Here is a 20,396-nt window from a genome sequence, read left to right on the forward strand (position 1 = left end):
CAACCATAAATTGTATGGAAGGGTATCGCTGCCAATATTAAATGCTCTGCGACAATGTCGTTTCTATTGATTATTATCGGTAATGATAAAGTCAAAATACCGCTAAGGCAAGAGTTACATGTAAAACGTCAAACGTTAAGTGTTAAATGACAAATGTTTTGTGGGACAAATGCTTTTTTTGACGTGTCTACATTTTACATTTCTCTCATTACATTTTACATTTGCGCTCTGCCACACACCGTTTGTCCTTCACGCTTTCTACATAGCAACTTTCGCGCAGCATCAACTTTCATATGCAAATGTATGATATCACGTGACTTATTAACATATACGGAAACACGGCACACTATAAACCAGCACAATATAAGGATACTCACCACACGATAACAGTAAATCAAGCTGGCACACCATAAGAAACTATCTAGACGACCGTGCGTAATCATGAATGTGCCGGGAAATAATTGATAAATTCAAACAGCCAAAGAAACATACTTTCAAATAACTTGAATCCCCCCACTCTTTCCGGTATCTAATAAACAGGGTTGGGTACATCCTAATTAACTTTGATCCATTAAAAAAACAACAGTATATAAGCATTGTGCCCAACAAATAAATAATATATCTAAAGATGGGTTCCCAGAAAAGTAATTATCGGGTGGTTATTTCCAATAAAAGTATGGTAATTTTGGTACATATGGAAAGTAGAGATATCCAATCTTACTAGAAAAATACTGGATTCCCTGAAAAACACTCATGGAGCGTATACAGGACAAAAATGTAAGGACTCCCCTAATCAAGGTCACACGCGAACATTGAGTGCTTGATGTACAAGTTGAAAAACTTTATGAAGAGTTAGACGTACAACACTTTCTGAGATAAAAAGACAACATCGTCTTATGTATGCAATAAATTCTCCTCTGACTTCCAAGAGAGGTAAGTCACGTGACGTAAACATGACCTGGTTTGATCGAATTTTTATAGGAGGACATTTCTTTGCAATTACAGTGTTTGAGAAGGATTTGAAGCAAAGTTATGACAAATTAATTAGTTTGAATTATGTTTTTGGTCCATATATACCATTAAATCACCCAGTTTGTACGCGGGAACCCATCTTTAAAGCGAGGAATGACTATACATTTTTAGTATGTATTTTAGAATTTTTGATTAAGCCCCGTATCTTTATTTTAGTTTAGTTTAGCGCCCCACCCTTCCTTCACTTCAACTTTAATCTTATTTTGTAAAGTGAATGTGCCAGAAAATTATTTGCATATTTGAAAAGAGCAATCAGTGATACGTAACATGGTATCTGGAATTTCGTATTTAGACCAGTATTTTTACTTAAATACCCCTTTAAAGATATATTATGGGAGATTTGATAGCGAGTTGGCAGTTCTCACTATAAGAGTTACAAACTAGATAACGTAAAGACAATTTGCTGAAAATTTCATTTAAATTGATCCACTATGAACCGAGAATTAAGCGATTGAAATTTCCGCCTAGCCTCGATCATCATTACTAAAGTGAGTACGATAAACAACATTTAATCATTAAATCGTGGAGGAAAGTTATGCAGTAAATCGGCTCATAATCCACTAAAGATCGAGAGTTGATTATGGTTTGGATAGGTTAATTAATGTCTAATTAATAATTTAGATAACATTTCAGGCCCAAAGAAAGACCTGCAATAGACAGATTAAACTCTTGCATAATATATGTTAAATAGTGTGATATTTATTGGATTTGAATTATGAAAATACGATGGTACCAGAAAACTATTTACATATTTACAAACTTAAATGAACGTGATTTTCACTAATATGTAACATGATACCTGGAATTTCGTATTTGGACATTACACAGCCCCCACCCACCCCCCGTAATCATGGTAAAGAACCATCCAAAGTGTCAAGGTAAGTAAATTTTCATTGTGTGCTACGCTGATTTCCTGTTATAGTGTCGTGAATATTCTTGTTCTGGCTTGTCGTGTACCAGGTTTCCGTATATGTTAATACGTCACGTGATATCCTACATTTGCTTATGAAAGTTGATTCTGTAGAATGCGTGAAGGACAAATGAGATGTGGCAGAGAGCAAATGTAAAATGTAATGAGAGAAATGTAAAATGTAAATGAAATGAAATGAAATGGAGTTTAACGTCCTACTTTTCTGCTCTTAACCTGGGCTAATGAAGACGGGCATACGCCATACAGTGTGCTATGAGGGAAATTTTGCCCGGACAGCGGCACTACGGCCTACTCATATCGAATTCCAACTGCCAGGAGATCTTTTACGTGCACGCCAATGTGTACACGGGACCTCGGTTTTTCGTCCCATCCGAACGACTAGACAGCTTTCCTTGTCAGCCCCTCCGTCCTGCATCACTGACAAGGGAGAACCACGCTGGAAAATCTGGATGAACTTTCTCTGCCAATGCAGGGATCGATCATCCGACCTCCAGGCTAGCGAGCTAGCGTGTTACCCACTTAGCCACGTGATCCCCATGTAAAATGTAGACACGTCAAAAAAAGCATTTTCCCACAAAATATTTGTCATTTAACGTTTTACTTATAACTCTTGCCTTAGCGGTATTTTGACTTTATCATTACCGGTATTATATAGGACTTTGTACATTGTACTTTTTACATATAATCAATGGAAAAGACATTGTAGCAGAGCATTTGATATTGGCAGCGATACCCTTCCATAAAACTGGAAATGACGTCGTTTGTACAAAAAGAAAAAGTTTTAAAACAAATTTTCTTTCCATATGAGGTCATTTATTATCCCGCGCGGAACGAAGTTAGGGAAGGATATTGAAATGGGGTCCGTCCGTCCCGATTTCGTTTCCGGGGCATATCTCATAATCTATTAAAGTCTTACACTTTGTACAGACATCAATCTATTACAGTAGTTGCGGCTTTTGCTATTTAGAAATTTCTTGGATTTATATCTTTTGTGTTTCAATGGAAACAAATTTGACTTAGTTTTCGTGTACAATTTTGTTTCCGGAGCATATCTCATAAACCATTTAAGATATCTTCATGAAACTTTGTACAAACCTAGACATATTACAGTAGTTGTGCATTTAACTAATTTGGAATTTCTCGCATTTAACAATTTTTGTGTTTTGACTTTAGAATTTCTCGGATTTAACAATTTTTGTGTTTTGACTTAGTTTTATGTATATAATTATTATTCTCAAGCATATATCGGCCCCCCCCCCCCGGGGTGTAGGGGGTGGTAAGATTATTTACTTCGTATGTCCTGCGTGTCGCACAAGGCGACAAAAGGATTCCTGTAATGGGGCAACGTGTTTGCCGTGTGTTGCGACCTGTGTCGGTGGAGAGTGGAATCCTGGAAATTGGGTGGGGATTTGGCTTCCGGGCCAACACATTACTTCGGCCCACAATTCACCTAGACAGGAGGTCAGAGTGACCCACTCTGATCAACCGGCTTTGGTCGTGTTTAGCTGACGAGTAGGTTCCCATATATCTGTAATACATTTGTCTTGCATGTAGTTCTAAATGTGCGTCCTGGGTGCCTTACTGTAAAGCAGTGGCTTGGGTCAACCGGGTAGAGTAACTGATTATATCTTTACTTTGTCTGGGTATATTTCTGCCTGTCCTCGTATGGAGATTGCAACCCTTGGAGGTTGGAGGGCAGATAGACATGGACTTTTAATAATACTCCATGGCTTCCCAAATCAAGAAGATTCGTACTTTAAAACGAACGTCGAACAAGGATTTGGAAACGAATGATTTACCAAATACAACATCCTGAACTTGGACTAGGTTTCTGGTTATACAGGGTACCGGCGTTATTAATTTAAATACAACTTCTCCTTTTCTGATTGCTAAAGTCATTGTGGGCTTAACTGGTGATCCCAAAAGCTTCAAGAAAAAAGAGAAATAGTACTCTGTTAGTGGTATGTGCTAAAGACGTGATGGCAATATTATCTTGACCTTTGATAAACCAAATCTTCCTAGGATGATCAAAGCTGGTTTTCTTGCCATTCCAGTTACCCCTTAAATCCCAAACGTGTGTAAGGGGAAAGCAATGTGTGCTCGATGTGGACAGGATGGTCACGAAAGTACATCTTGTCAGCTCGATCACCATTGCTTTAACTGTAAAGGGACTCATTTTGCATATTCCAGAGAGTGTCCGATATGAAAAAACCCAACAAAAAAACAAGTACAACAGGTGAAAACAAAGAAAATTATTTCGTACCATGAAGCATAGAAGTTTGTTGAGGCTGCAACCCCAACGTTTGCAATGTCCTTTGCAAACGCAGTCAAACCGAAGACCGCGTCCATTGCTTGCCAAACACCTGTTGTCTGGCCAGCTCAGACAGAATCCTTATCGCAAGAAAAACCACCAATACTTCCTAAACCCGTCAATAGTTCTCTTAGGCTGTTAAAAAGTCAGAGGAGTCCGAGATAGAGGAGATTGTGCCCCTAATCCTCCAGCAAAAGGTTGAAATCCTGGGGGTGATATATACCCCTCGTACGTTCCTGTAATGGGGCAACGTGTTTGCCGTGCGTTGCGACGGTGGAGAATGGAATCCTGGTAATTGGGTGGGGATTTGGCTTACGAGCAATTTCTCTGCAACACATTGCTTCGGCCCACAATTCACCTAGACGGGAGGTCAGTGTGGCCCACTCTGATCAGTTGGCTTTGGTCGTGTTTAGCTGACGAGTAGGCATATCTTTTCCATACGTCTGTAGAGTGCCTATTCTAAAGCAGCGGCTTGCGTCAACTGGATAAAGTAAATATATTAAATCTTTACTTTGTCTAGGGCGTATGCGCTGGATATCCGGTCTGCTCCCCAGTCAGTGTTTGATAAGACTCTCATCTCCATATGTTGAGGGCTTTCAGACATTTCTTCTTGAGGGTTTTGATGTGGGGGATAAATGAGAATTTCTTATCAAATATCAAACCCAAGAATTTTGTTTCCTCTACAACTGGAATGGGGCTGTCATCCAGTGTAAGCTCCGGATCAGGATGTAAATCCATTGTCAGTTCCCCATCGTTGAATAGAATTCAAGCAAAGCTGCAACTGACGCTCGATTGTCTGCATACTTGTCGATCCGTAACACATCTGAAAGTCATCAACATAAAGAGAGCCATCGACCCCAGGTTTAAGGCACGCTGGTATTGTATTAATTTTAATAGAAAATAAAGTGTTAGATCAAATACTTCCCTGAGGAACTCCCATTTCCTGGGGAAATGGGTCAGAGAAAAATTATCCCAGGCGTACCCTAAGAAGTTTTTAATGAAGATAGGTATCTGCTTTCTCCAGATCAAACAATATAGCAACTAAAAGTTGTTTCTGGATGAAAGCATCCCTGACAAATGTTTCAAATCTAACGAGATGATCAAGGGAGCTCCTTTGGGACCGAAATCCGCATTCGAGGTATGTAAATAAGTTTGTTGGACTCAAGGCACCAAACAAGCCTTCGATTGATCAGTCTCTCCTGGTTTTGCAAATACAGCTAGTCAAAGCGATCGGACGATAATTGGTAGGATTCGTAGGATCTTTATCCGATTTAGGGATGGGAATTATTGTGGCTTCATGCCACGAGACAGGGAAATTCCCATCAACCCAAATCAGGTTATAAAGATCTAATAATATAAAAAGTGTGGAAAAAGGTAAATGTTTTAAAATTTGGTAGTCAATTCCACCTGGACCAGTTGCAGTATCCCGGGCCCTCTTAAGAGAATGACGAAGTTCAGCAATAGAAAACTTGTCATTATAACATTCATCATTACGGGACTTGAATTTAAGTTGCCTTTTCTCCTGTTGATGTTTAATGCCCCGAAAGGCATCCGAGGAGAAATGTGATGATGAATTGAATGAAAATGTACTCACCAGAGAATTAGCAATGTCAGGAAATGTTGTTAGGATGGAATTATCAACATTTAGATGGTTAACTGATAATGCAATACTTCTACCTTTAATCCTACGATTCCTATTCCATACCGATTTTGAAGTGGTACGGGAATTTATTCTTGAGACATAACCCTGCCATGAAGACTTCTTTACTTGGCGTATGGTTCTACGAGCCTTCGGCCGGACCATTTTGTATGCTGCATTATTCTCCATGGAAGGTTATTTCTCAAGCCGTCTTAAAATACAATCACGCTCTTTAAGAGCGGTTTTGCAATCGTTATTATACCATGGTTTATTGAAACGTTTGGGCTCATCTGCATCTTCTAACTCTTTTGCATCAAAAGAGAGGAGACACAAAGATTCGAAAAGAGTCCAATCAGACTTACGCAACTTCCACCTCTGTGGTCGTTCAACCGGAGAGGGTCCATTATTTTTTACCAAGATCGAAAAATGGTCACTACCATACAGATTTTCATTTACTCTCCATGTAAAATCCTGAAGCAGGACCGGAGAGCAAATGGTGAGATCGAGTGAAGAAAAAGAAGCTGTGGCAGGATGTAGATAAGTAGGCGAGTCGTCATTTAATAAACACAAATTACTAATGTTATTAAGTCCGCTATTTGTTTACCTCTGTTATTATCATCTGGACTACCCCAGAGTGAATGATGACCATTGAAATCTCACTTCAAAATCGGTATAGAATAGGATTCGTAGGATTAAAGGTAAAAGTAGTGCATTATCAGTTAACCATCTAAATGTTGATAATTCCATCCTAACAACATTTCCTGATATTGCTAATTCTCTGGCCAGTACATTTTCATTCAATTCTTCATCATATTTCTCCTCGGATGCCTTTCAGGGCATTAAACATCAACAGGAGAAAAGGCGACTTAACTTCAAGTCCCGTAATGATGAATGTTATAATGACAAGTTTTCTATTGCTGAACTCCGTGATTCTCTTAAGAGGGCTCGGGATACTGCAACTGGTCCTATAGAATAGGATTCGTAGGATTAAAGGTAAAAGTAGTGCATTATCAGTTAACCATCTAAATGTTGATAATTTCATCCTAACAACATTTCCTGATATTGCTAATTCTCTGGCCAGTACATTTTCATTTAATTCTTCATCATATTTCTCCTCGGATGCCTTTCAGGACATTAAACATCAACAGGAGAAAAGGCGACTTTACTTCAAGTCCCGTAATGATGAATGTTATAATGACAAGTTTTCTATTGCTGAACTCCGTGATTCTCTTAAGAGGGCTCGGAATACTGCAACTGGTCCAGATGAAATTCACTACCAAATTTTAAAACATTTACCTTTTTCCACACTTTTAATATTATTAGATCTTTATAACCGGATTTGGGTTGATGGGAATTTCACTGCCTCGTGGCATGAAGCCACAATAATTCCCATCCCTAAACCGGGTAAAGATCCTACGAATCCTACCAATTATCGTCCGATAGCTTTGTCTAGCTGTATTTGCAAAACCATGGAGAGACTGATCAATCGAAGGCTTGTTTGGTACCTTGAGTCCAACAACCTCATTTACAGACCGCCTGCTACTATCTTACGAGTTGAACACCCTTTTTAATACCATATAAAGATTTTAAATCATGTATAAATCATTTTATTTATGACCGCTGGCAACGTCTTGGGATCTTGCAGGCACAAATAAACTTCATCACATTAAGCCTCTCTTAGGAGATTGGCCAAGTTCCTATAGAACCAACAGGAGGGATGAAGTTGTTTTGTGTCGCTCTCGTATTGGTCATTCTTTTTTAACTCACATTTTCATATTAAAGCGAGAGCCTCAACCTGAATGTGAACACGGTCATGTTCCTTTGAAAGTTAAGCATATTTTGATTGAGTGCAAGCATCTCAAACATATAAGATCACGATATTACCGTTGCCAGTAATATTTTCAATGTTTATATGCAAATTTTAAATTAGATATACTGTGATATTGTTTTTATTTATGCATATAAAATCTTGTGATACTGTGATATTGTTTTTATTTATGCATATAAAATCTTGTGATACGATTTAGCCTATCTCGAAAGAACCAGCATATGTTTGGCGCAATATAGCCTGGTTGGAGCTGACGTGCCATAAAACCATATTTCATTTCATTTACAGATCTCCAATGCGGATTTCAGTCCCAAAGGAGCACCCTTGATCATCTCGTTAGATTTGAAACGTTTGTCAGGGATGCTTTCATCCAGAAACAACATTTAGTTGCTATATTGTTTGATCTGGAGAAAGCATATGATACCACATATGATACCTATCTTCATTAAAAACTTCTTAGAAGATAGGTCGTTTAAGGTACACCTGGGATCATTTTTCTCTGACCCATTTCCCCAGGAAATGGGAGTTCCTCAGGGAAGTATTTTATCTCCCCCTTTATTTTCTATTAAAATTAATACAATACCAGCGTGTCTTAAACGTGGGGTCGATGGCTCTCTTTATGTTGATGACTTTCAGATGTGTTACGGATCGACAAGTATGCAGACAATCGAGCGCCAGTTGCAGCTTTGCTTGAATTCTATTCAACGATGGGCAACTGACAATGGATTTCGTTTTTTCGAAATTGTTTTTTTCGAAATCCAAGACTGTTTGTATGCACTTTTGTCAAAGAAGAGGTTTATATCCTGATTCGGAGCTTACAGTGGATGACAGTCTCATTCCAGTTGAAGAGGAAACAAAATTCTTGGGTTTGATATTTGATAAGAAATTATCATTTATCCCCCATATCGAAACCCTCAAGAAGAAATGTCTGAAAGCCCTCAACATATTGAGAGTCTTATCAAACACTGACTGGGGAGCAGACCGTAAGGTCTTGCTCAGATTATATCGAGCATCAGTAAGATCCAAACTCGATTATGGGTGTATTGTGTATGGGTCTTATCTCAAAGAGCTTGACACCATACACAACCAAGGACTGAGAATCAGTCTAGGAGCATTCCGTACATCTCCAGTGCAGAGTTTATACGTCGAGGCTCACGAGCCCTCATTGCACGACAGGCGTGATAAACTGGAACGTCAGTATGCTACAAAAATTGCATCTCTGCCTAATTATATATCATTTAATACCATATTTAGACCCTATCATGAACATCTGTATTTACTGAAAACTAACGTTATTCCATCATTCGATATTCGCATCCAACCCCTTTTGTCAGAGGCTAGCATCAGTCATGACAGTATTGCGAATACCCCTTTGTTTAGAACTCCACCCTGGACTATATCGCCTCCAAAGATCGGTTTAGATCTAACGAAAAACAAAAAGAAAGATACTAGTTCAACGGTGGTTCAGTCTCTCTTTCAAGAGCTGAGGTCTAAATATGGTGATTATGCTTCGGCTACCGTCACACCATCTGGAATCATTTCTGTCAGACTTCCACCTGCTACTTCCATATCTACTGCTGAGCACGTTATATTTACTGATTCTCTGTCCTCTTTACAAGCAATAAAAAATAAACAGCTTGTACACCCATTAGTAGCAGACATTTATCGTCTGCTACTATCACACGAGTTTATCGACAAGGACACGGTCCTTTGCTGGCTCCCCAGTCAGGGAATGATCAGGCAGACATAGCTGCCAAGTCTGCTTTAGATCTTCCCATATCAAAGTTCCTTTTATCATTCACCGATTTTAAATCCCCCATTAATTCTTTTATATATGGCCGCTGGCAACGGTCTCGGGGTCTTGCAGGCACGAACAAACTTCATCACATTAAACCTCTCCTAAAAGACTGGCCTAACTCCTACTGAACCAACAGGACGGATGAGGTCGTTTTGTGTCGCTCTCGCATTGGTCATACTATTTTAACACATATTTTCATCTTAAAGCGAGAGCCTCAACCAGAATGTGAACATGTTCCCTTGACAGTTAAGCACAGTGCGAGTATCTAAAAAAACACACTACCGTTGCCAGACTTTGCATGATCTGTTTGCCCAACCGGGTTTATTTAAACCAAATTTTAATGAAGTCAAAATCTTAATTCAAAAATTTAATCCCTTAGCTATTTGTTTGCAAGAAACTTCTTTAAAGAATTCGGATGTCTTATCACTCGGACATTGTGTTAATAATGATGGTAGAGCACACGGTGGTGTTTCCATTTTCCTTAATGGAAATATTCCACTGAGTAAAGTCGCCTTAAACTCTCCTTTACCTGCAGTTGCAGTAAGGGTGGCTACATATTCCTATCACAATATGCTCTTTATATCTACCACCTAGTTTGCATCTGAACCCAAGAGATCTTGATGACCTTGTTGCACAACTTCCTTTCCCGTTTATAATTACTGGCGATTTCAATGGTCATCATTCACTTTGGAGTAGTCCGGATGATAATAACAGAGGTAAACAAATAGCGGAAGACTCGCCTATTTATCTACATCCTACCACAGCTGCGTTTTCCTCTCTTGATCTAACCATTTGCTCTACGGTCCTGTTTCAGGATTTTATACTCTTAAAAAAAAGGAGGGGATATTGAAATGCAAATACCTATGCAGGTTGCGATATGATAAATAGTCATGGACATTTGGCATGCTTTGAGAGTATGTTCACAGATGAAGAACTTATCGCCCCAACAGAACCACTGAGCTGAACATGCGACACGCAATAGCGCCATACACGTGGGAGGGGTTCATTGTCAAATTTGACACTTCAAGGAAGGGTTGATGAAAACTGCTGCGTGCTGGTTAATCTATCCATGTTTGCTTTCCCATCGGTTCTTGCATAAGATTTACTGTTTAGCGTATCTTTGCTTTGGTGTGTTACGTTTAATTTGATCGGGAGACGTGTTCGTCGACGTCAACGTCAACCGACAACACTGCAATAATTGACCGTGGCACTGCATGTGGAGTGGGTCAGATTGCCCCAAATCGTGATTGTACTGTTGATTAGGAGCATGCCACGACGAATTGCTGAATCTCTGAGGATTGGTGGAGCAATTACTCATTATTAAGACAAAAATAAACCAGCGGCTGCCAGGCAGGATACGCCCACATTTTCGAGAGATGGATAGAGAACAAGCTAACAAGAAAGTGATTTTTCCTACAATCAAGGGCCATAATTCAGGAAATTACAATTCGATATGCGCATATATCGAAAGCAACTGAGATCTTTGTGTTATAAACTTACATTTCAAGTTTCAACAAAATCGGATAAAAATTGTGACCTCTATAGGGTCCACAACCTTGATATACCATATTTGTACGCTATTTGAGAACGAACAGCGGCCATTTTTTCTGTCAATTTTGGGGCGATTTTCACAAAATTCAAACTCAACTGCCCTTAGGGTGGAACGGTAATATAATAATACGGTTTTTTAAATCAGATAAAAATTATGACCTCTATGCGGTCCACAAGCTAAAAACATGATTTTTCGTACAATCAGGGGCCATAATTCAGGAAGTTACGGTCCGATATGAGCAAATATTGAAAGGAACCGAGATCTTTGGGTTATAAATGAAATGAAATGTTGTTTAATGGCACGTCAGCTCCAACCGGGCTATATTGCGCCAAACATATGGTGAATCTAACGAGACAAATTAAAACAATATCACATAATTGAATTTATATATACTATTCAAAAAAAGTAGGGGATATTTGATTTTGGGGGCATAATACTAAAATATGCAAATGACTACGAAAAAAGTCACTATAGAACCTAACAGAAGAAACATTTCCAGTTACATGTGACGCCCAAACGCACCAATAGCTACCGCATGGAATGCAGGTGATGCTTGGGATCATCATGGGGGTCCAACCCAAGATTTGCACGACTCTGACTTTGAATGTTACAGTCATTGTGGCATTGAATTCTAGGGTGGAAACATCAGTTTAATTGTTTTAGTGACCAGAAAACAAATTTTGATATGCGTCGGCTTACCCAAAATGAAAGGTTACGTGCCCTTGGCATGCTACAGATCGGCACAACACAGGCGGTTGTGGCGCGGACGATGAATGTTCCTCAGTCTGTCATAAGCAGGCTATGGTCCAGATACCGTGATACACAATCTGTACAGGACAGACCACGCTCAGGTCGACCAAGGGCGACAACTCAAGCCCAGGATCGATTTATCCGTACCTTGGACTTGAGAAATCGTGTCATCACAGCAAATCAGATCAGCGCTCGTCTTCAAACAGACACTGGTGTGAGAGTGAGTGGCCAGACGATTCGGAATCGACTGCATAGGGGTCACCTTCGCGCCCTACGTCCTCGCGCGATCCCTTGTTTGAGAGATCATCACATTCAGGCAAGACGTCGTTGGTGTAGGGATCGTCAACACTGGGATAATCGACGCTGGAGCAATGTGATGTTTTCAGATGAGTCAAGGTTCACTGTTGATTTTTTGGACAGACGTAGGAGGGTGTGGCGTCGTCGAAACGAGCGCTTCCAAGACGTTAACGTCATCAGACATGGTCGATTTGGGGGTGGTTCTGTTATGGTGTGGGGAGGCATCACTGTTGCTGGAAGAACGGCTTTACATGTTGTTGCAGGGCGTGTTACAGGCCAGTACTACCGGGACAACATCTTGGCAGTCCATGTTGTGCCGTTCGCACGACGTCATGGCCGCCGTTTCATCTTCCAGGATGACAACGCAAGATGTCACAGGGCCAGGATCGTTACAGGTTACCTCCAACAACAGAACATCACCACATTACCTTGGCCAGCACTGAGTCCCGACCTCTCCCCCATCGAGCATGTCTGGGACATGCTTGGACAGAGGTTACGTCAACGTCAACAACGTCCTGCCAATGTCCAAGAACTTGCTGCTGCGTTGCAACAGGAATGGGACAATCTGGACAAAAATGACCTTAGACGTCTCATTAGGAGTATGCCACGTCGGATCAATGCTTGTTTGGCAAACAGAGGAGGATTTACCCGTTACTGACTTGGTTGTGATGCTGTGGTAACTTTGCTGTTTGACCCCGGGTATCATTTTACCCTTATAATGGTCAGTCTGTGCCTTACTTAGTCTAACGATCATTTGGAATAAATCGATGAATGTGAACTTCATTTCATTTTGTCATTTGTTTCTTCGTCAGTTTCATTAGGTGACTTTAATAACACTTAAAAATCAAATATCCCCTACTTTTTTTGAATAGTATATGTAAATAAAAACAAATATCACAGAAAATATATAATTAAAAATAAATATAACAAATCTTTTACATATATAAATATTTAAAACAATATACATGATTAAATATATATAATTAAAATTGAGAATAAAAGTTTGTCTCTTTTAAAAATGTTAGCACTTTATCATATAGCTCCGGTTGAGCAAATAGCTGACGTAATGACTGGCAACGGTAGTATTTAGATCTAATATACTTGAGATGTTTGTACTCAATCAAGATGTGGCTCACTGTCAAAGGAACATGACAGTGAACACATTCCGGTTGAGGCTCTCGCTTCAAAATGAAAATATGAGTTAAAAAAGTATGACCAATGCGAGAGCGACACAAAACAACTTCATCTCTCCTGTTAGACCTGTAGGAGCTTGGCCATTCTCCAAGGAGAGGCTTTATGTGATGAAGTTTGTTTGTGCCTGCAAGATCCCAAGACCGTTGCCAGCGGTCATAAATAAAATTATTTATTCAGGATTTAAAATCCGTGTATGGCGTTAAAAATTCGAATAAGGGAAGATCTAAGGCAGACTTGGCAGCCAAATCTGCTTGATTATTCCCTTTTATATCCATGGGTGTTCAAGCTGTTTATTATTTATTGCTTGTAGTGAGGACAAAGAATCAGTAAAAATTATATATTTTAAATCAGATGTTGATTGAATGAACTCCAAAGCCTGAAGAATGGCCTGGAGTTCAGCTGTAAAGATGGAAGCAGCAGGTGGAAGGCGGACAGAAATGGTCTCAGATGGTGTCACGGTAGCCGAAGCTACCCGATCACCATCTTTCGAACCATCTGTATAAATTGGAGCATAATCACCATATTTAGACCTCAGCTCTCGAAAGAGAGACTGAAACACCGTAGAGCTAGTATCTCTCTTTTTATGTTGTGTAAGATGGAAATCAATCTCTGGGGGAGATATAGCCCACGGTGGAGTCTTAAAGAAAGGGGTATTCGCAATACTGTCCAGGCTGATACCAGCCTCAGACAAAAGGGGTTGTATGCGAATACCGAAAGATGGAATAACTTTAGTCTTAAGCAGATATAGATGCTCATGATATGGTCTAAATATGGTGTTAAATGAAATATGATTTGTTAAAGATGCTATTTTCGTAGCATACTGCAGGGCCAGTTTATCACGTCTGTTGTGCAGTGAGGGCTCATGCGCCTCGACGTATAAACTTTCCACTGGAGATGTACGAAATGCTCCTAACTGATTCTAAGTCCTTGGTTGTGTATGGTGTCGAGCTCTTTGAGATAAGACTCGCGGGCAGACCCATACACAATACACCCATAATCGAGTTTTGATCTTATTAAAGCTCGATATAATCGGAGCAAGACCTTACGGTCTGCTCCCCAGTCAGTATTTGATAAGACTCTCAATATGTTGAGGGTTTTCAGACATTTCTTTTTTAGGCTTTTAATGTGGGGGATAAATGATAATTTCTTATCAAATATCAGCCCCAGAAATTTGGTTTCATCCACAACTGGAAGGCGGTTGCCATCCAAATAAAGTTCTGGATCTGGATGCAAACCTCGTTTCTGACAGAAATGCATGCAGACAGTCTTGGATTTCGAAAAACGAAATCCATTTTCGGTTGCCCATTGTTGAAATGAATTCAAACAAAGCTGCAACTTACGTTCGATTATCCGCATGTCTGTAGAACCATAGCACATCTGAAAGTCATCAACATAAAGAGCGCCGTTTGTACCTGGTTTAAGGCACGCTGGGATGGTATTAATTTTTATTGCAAAGAGTGTTGGAGACAATATGCTTCCCTGAGGAACTCCCATTTCCTGAGGAAATGGGTCAGAGAATATTGATCCCAGGCGTACCTTAAATGACCTATCTTCCAGGAAATTTTTAATGAAGACAGGTAAGCGACCTCGTAGGCCGAGGTTATGGAGGTCGCGCATGATACCATGTTTCCACGTGGTATCATATGCTTTCTCCAGATCGAAAAATATTGCAACTAAATGTTGCTTCTGGATGAAAGCGTCCCTGACGAACGTTTCAAATCGAATGAGATAATCAAGAGTGCTCCTTTGGGACCGAATCTTTGGGTTATAAACTTATATTTCAAGTTTCAACAAAATCGGATAAAAATTGTGACCTCTATAGGGTCCACAGCCTTGATATACCATTTTCTTACGCTATTTGAGAATGAACGGCGGCCATTTTGTCTGTCAATTTTGGGCCGATTTTCACGAAATTCGAATTCAGTCGTCCCTAGGGTGTAACGGTGATATAATAATACGTTTTTTTAAAATCGGGTAAAAATTATGACTTCTATAGGGTCCACAAGCTAAAAACGTGATTTTTCGTACAATCAGGGGCCATAATTCAGGAAGTTACTGTCCGATATGTGCAAATATCGAAAGGAACTGAGATCGTTGGGTTATAAACTTACATTTCACGTTTCAACAAAATCGGATAAAAATTGTGACTTCTATAGGGTCCACAAGCTAAAAACGTGATTTTTCGTACAAACAGGGGCCATAATCCATGAAGTTTCGATCCGATACATGCCAATATCGAAAGCAGCCGAGATCTTTTGGGGATAAACCTATATTTCAAGTTTCGTCGAAATCGGATAAGAATTGTGACCTGTAGAAAGTCCACAAACAATTGTGGACGTCCGGACGGACAGGGGCGACGGCATAATACGTCCACATGAAAATGTGGGCGTATAAAAACGTCCATTTTCACTTTTGACCGTGTATCTCTTTGCGAGGGAAATGGGGCCGTTTAAGTTCATGTGTAGGCAATTGGTCTGTTATTAACATACACTGGTTACCTCTCATAAAAAGAGCAGTGCATTTCCGCAGTTTTGTATTGTTTCTGAATATCCCCTACTTTTATTGAAGAGTATACATGGAGAGTAAATGAGAATCTTAGTGGCAGTGACCACTTCCCGATCTTGATAGATCCTCCGTTTGAAAGGCCGCAGAGGTTGAAGTTGCATAAGGCTGCTTGGGCTCTTTGAATTTTTGTGTCTCTTCTCTTTTGATGCAAAGGAGTTAGAAGATGCAGATGAGCCCATGGCCTTATTCACTTCAAGTCTTCAAGATGTATTTGAGCAGGCGATTCCAAAGACCACGACTGAGCCCAAACGTTTCAATAAACTATGGTATAATAACGATTGCAAATCCGACATTAAAGAGCGTGATCGTACTTTAAAATGCCTTGAGAATCGTCCCTTCAATGGAGAATATTGGAGGATACCAAATGGTCCGAGAGATAGCCCGTAGAACCATACGCCAAGCAAAAGGTCCTCATGGCAGGGTTATGTCTCAAGGATAAATTCGTGTACCACTTCCAAATCGGTATGGGGTAGGATTAAAAAGAATGAATGAAATGTGGTTTTATGGCACGTCAGCACCAACCAGGCTGTAGTATATCACAGTATATCAAATTTAAAAATAAAAAACAACCTTTTATGCATATAAAAATATAATGTATACTAAGCAGCAAAAGAAACTTCAGATTGGTATGTTACTCTGAAAGGACGCATTGCCAAATGTTTTTATTATATATTTGTAATTTTACCTGAACAATAAGGCTCCTTCCAAACACAGAATTAAACCAAAGAAAGCGCAACCTGACTTCTGAGATGGTAATGTTTTCTCCATGATTTTCATGTAACACATGCTGCACACCGGGACCAGCTCTATAAAATGCATCCTCATACCTGGTTGAATCATTCACACTACAACGTCAGCAGCATACCACGACTCACGACAGCGCGTCGAACCAGGCGCTTGGAAGACTTGACGCTGGCCACACTGCCCAAGCCGTTGCCAATCACTTCCAGGTAAATGTTCGGACCATCTACAGGCTTCAGCAACACTTTCGGGCCACCAACACCGTCGGAGTTACTCGGGTCTTTCAACGTTGTGCACTGGCCAGCCCTTAGTCCGGACTTAAATCCAATTGAACATCTTTGGGATACAATTCAGGGGAGACTTAATAACGTCGTAAAGAGACCAAACACAGCCGATGGATTTCCCCAGGCTTTTCTGAGAGTGTGGTTCCAGGTGCCAATGGCATTCATCAGTCGTCTGGTTCACTCCATGTACAGACGCGGTGGACACACCAGATACTAACGTACGAGACTGTGTGCATATTCTAAACCTTCTCGTAATGTCTTGGAATTGTGATGACTTAATCACTAATGTGTCATCATACTGTTCACAACAAAAACTCCAAGATGGCCGACAGAAGTTAGACGTGTACCTGGTCATAGCAAGTTATTATAAATCATGAGTGGTATACTTTAAATTATGGTTCTAAAAACTGCATAGCTTAGATAAGTATGAAGACGAAGTGTTCTGTGAAATTAGATTAACATTATGTAGAGCCGATTTTAAAATATTTGATGTTTACAAGTGTAGATATTTTCCTCGGTTGACATATACTCAGTTGTGTGAGATTGTTGTGAGTAGATTTTGTAACAGCCAGATTCGTTCAACCTTACACTAAAACACCAAACATGCCTAAAGTGAAAGAACCGGTTGTATCCAATCTTAGAGGTCGGTCTGTATCCATAAAACGTAAACGCGGAAATCATGATTCGAGTGCCAGTTCCCATAGCATTTCTGAGTTTTTAGATGATGTTCTTTCGAATGAATCATCCTTAAAGTCATTCGTTGGAGAATTATTCAAACGAGATTTGATCATGGACCACATTATAAAAATAATTCATCCAACATTAACAGACCCTCTACGCAATCGTATAGATGATTTAGAGAACCGAGTTGATGACTTAGAACAGTATTCTAGGCGAACATGCCTAAAATTTAGTGGCATCCCCGAAACACCTGAAGAAAACACTGATAATATAGTTTTAAATATTATTAACAATGACATACTTCCTGAAAAACAGGCTAAACTCACACTAAGTCAAATTGGCCGAACTCACCGGGTTGGAGCCAAACGCAGAGAAAAGGGCCGTGATATAATAGTACGTTTCAATAGTTATAGAGACAGGGCAAAGATATATGGTTCTAAACGCAACTTAAAACAGAGAAACCTCACCCAGATTCACAAGATCTTTATCAATGAAGCCCTCACTCGTAAACGCGCTGCACTCTACAAAAGATGTCGTGATATGTTTAAATCAAAGCTAATTAAAAACTGTTGGACGTATGATGGTCGAGTTTACATACGACCTCTAGCAGACGACCGAAATATTGTCATAACCTGTGAGCAGGACTTCGATAACTTTCATACATCAACAAACAGAGTAAATTCACAAGCTAATAAGTCTTTGTTTAACTACAACGAAGCTACTTTATCACATTCTGCAATCAACACATCTTCCGACTGTATAGACGATGATAACAGAGTTGGGCCATTAAAACAACAATCCTTACGAGATTTTGGCGGGTTTGCCTCGACCCCACAGCCTGATAAAAAGAAATAATGATGCCTGACAGTATCTTTATATTTTTGAACCAATTTCATTCATCAATATCATTCCCAAACTACTGTACCTTATTGTGTACTGATTTTTCCTGTTTTTCTTAATGTCTACAAATGCATAAATATATATACGTATTTAATTATATTTAAACATCCATTGCAAGAGCTGAATCTGCGTATTGCAGGTCTTTTTTAGGCCTGAAATTATTAATTAAGACATTAATTAAAACTTATTCAGACCATAATCAACTCTCGATGTCATCGCTAGCCTGCGATATTTACTGGAGTAGGATCCGATTTGCTGCTCAGCTTTCATTCATGATTTAATCATGAAATGGATAATCGAATTCCATTTACATTATCTAGTTTTTAACTATTATAGTGAGATATGCCAGCTCTTTATCTAATCGCCCATAATGTATCTTTAAGTTGATGACCAACTGGATAGTACCTCAAATCGTTTCATGCATTCACCATTGCCCCAATTATCCTTCATGTAATAATAAGTTTGCTTAGATTTTTAAAACAATGACAAAATCTTTCTGTAAAGTAAAGTCATGTACATGTATTTTACTTGTTGGTTCCCTATTGTCTAACTATTACAGAGTAATATTAGCTTAGACCACTGTTTAGTTTATAATACATAGTTACATGTAGTTATACATTTATATTATTATATAACTAATTATGATAATAAAAAAAATCGAATGTATAAAACTATGCCCACATTATTTATGGGCGTATCTTTTAAAAGTTCTCAATTATCTACTTAAAAGTTCCATTCAAATATTAACTAATTGGGTTATCATCTCAGTTTAAACTTTTGATTTCGTTTTTTATTCCATTTAAATTACTGAAATATAAACAGCCAATTATCTAAATAATTGTCAATTATGGGAACTCAGTCTTGCATCAAAATTGCATATCGGATTGTTAAACTGACCACCCTCTAAGTATTATCACTTTAACCTTCATCTTCATTTTTTGTCAAAATTGCCTGCTTTAGATATCATCGTACGATATTGTTATATTAACTTAACTATGACCGAAACATTCAATGTTTATGTATTATACTATTGCTTTAACTGTAAATAATTCACTGTTTTTGTCTGTATGTATGTTTTATTTGTTTACTAGTTATTTACATCATGTTCTCATGTCTCTATATCCACCAAAACTAACCACTAAATATTTAAGATCTAACTGTTTGATGATTTCTCAGTCCCCTCGTGCAATACTGGCGCAAGTGCAACACTCATTATATTTTCATTGCTACTGTAATAGTTGACATTTACTACACAGTAAAGCACGAGGCATTTGAGAAATGGCAATGTCGAATAATATCTCCAATAGTTTTATGTGAACTTGATAATTTTTGTCTGCTAAGTACTGTTTTAGCCTTATTAGTTCTAAGATCAGGAGACGTTCATAAAAATCCTGGACCTTCAAATCACGATTCAAATGAAAACCTATCAGTCTATCACTTAAATGCACGTAGTATAAGACACAAACTTGAAACAATATACAACGATGTCAATGATTACCATATTTGTAGTTTCACTGAGACTCATCTGGATAACTATGTGTTAGATTCATCTCTAAAATGGGACGGTTACCATTCTCCATACCGGAAGGATCGGACGTCGCATGGTGGCGGATTATTATTATATGTTAATAAAACCATTTATTGCAAACGGCGAGATGATCTTGAGGTTACAGGTATAGAGAGTATTTGGGTGGAATGCAAATTTCCAAACACCGTATTACTTGTTGCCTTATTTTACCGCCCGCCAAACAGCACAATTGAATTCTGGTCATTGTTCGAAAGATCCATTGAACTAGCCTATCAAACCACGCTTAAGGTTGTAATTTTAGGTGATCTAAATGATGACTTGCTAGCACAACGCTGCAAGCTACGGGATATTTTATCTTTAAATAA

At 39.1% G+C, this 20,396-nt stretch overlaps 1 protein-coding gene across 3 annotated transcripts in view; it reads left to right on the plus strand.

The window, feature by feature from the left end:
* The window catches only part of LOC126829629 (uncharacterized), a 390,380-nt gene that overhangs the window by 129,002 nt on the left and 240,982 nt on the right, over positions 1–20,396 (plus strand). The window lies entirely within an intron of this gene.

The sequence above is a fragment of the Patella vulgata genome, chromosome 8 (assembly GCF_932274485.2).
Source record: "Patella vulgata chromosome 8, xgPatVulg1.2, whole genome shotgun sequence".
Lineage (NCBI taxonomy): Eukaryota > Metazoa > Mollusca > Gastropoda > Patellidae > Patella > Patella vulgata.